The sequence below is a fragment of the Gekko japonicus genome, unplaced genomic scaffold (genome assembly GCF_001447785.1).
Source record: "Gekko japonicus isolate JY-2015 unplaced genomic scaffold, Gekko_japonicus_V1.1 scaffold371, whole genome shotgun sequence".
In the NCBI taxonomy this organism is placed as follows: Eukaryota; Metazoa; Chordata; class Lepidosauria; order Squamata; family Gekkonidae; genus Gekko; species Gekko japonicus.
The window spans coordinates 274,591-274,931 of NW_015171514.1; positions in this window are offsets into that span (position 1 = coordinate 274,591).

Here is a 341-nt window from a genome sequence, read left to right on the forward strand (position 1 = left end):
GGGCTCCTATTGGTTACATTAGGATCCTAGCCCAGGATGAAGCTCAACATGGCGTTTCAATCAGTCGATTCACACATCAGTATTTACACAGTTCACATAGCAGTTATATACAATGCAATACATAACACTCCCGGGCTCACTCCGGAGTGCTGTGCCCCGGGGGCATCGCTGGCCTCCCGGGGGCCACGCTAGAGGGATCCGCGTGGGTGTTGGTGGTGGGGGCTTGATGGGGGGGTGGGAGAGCCTTCCTCCCTCTCCCCATCTCTTTGCCCTCTTTCTTTCCCTTTTCTTCCTTCCTTCCTCTCCTTCTCTCTTTCTATGCCTTCTCTCCTTGCTCTTTA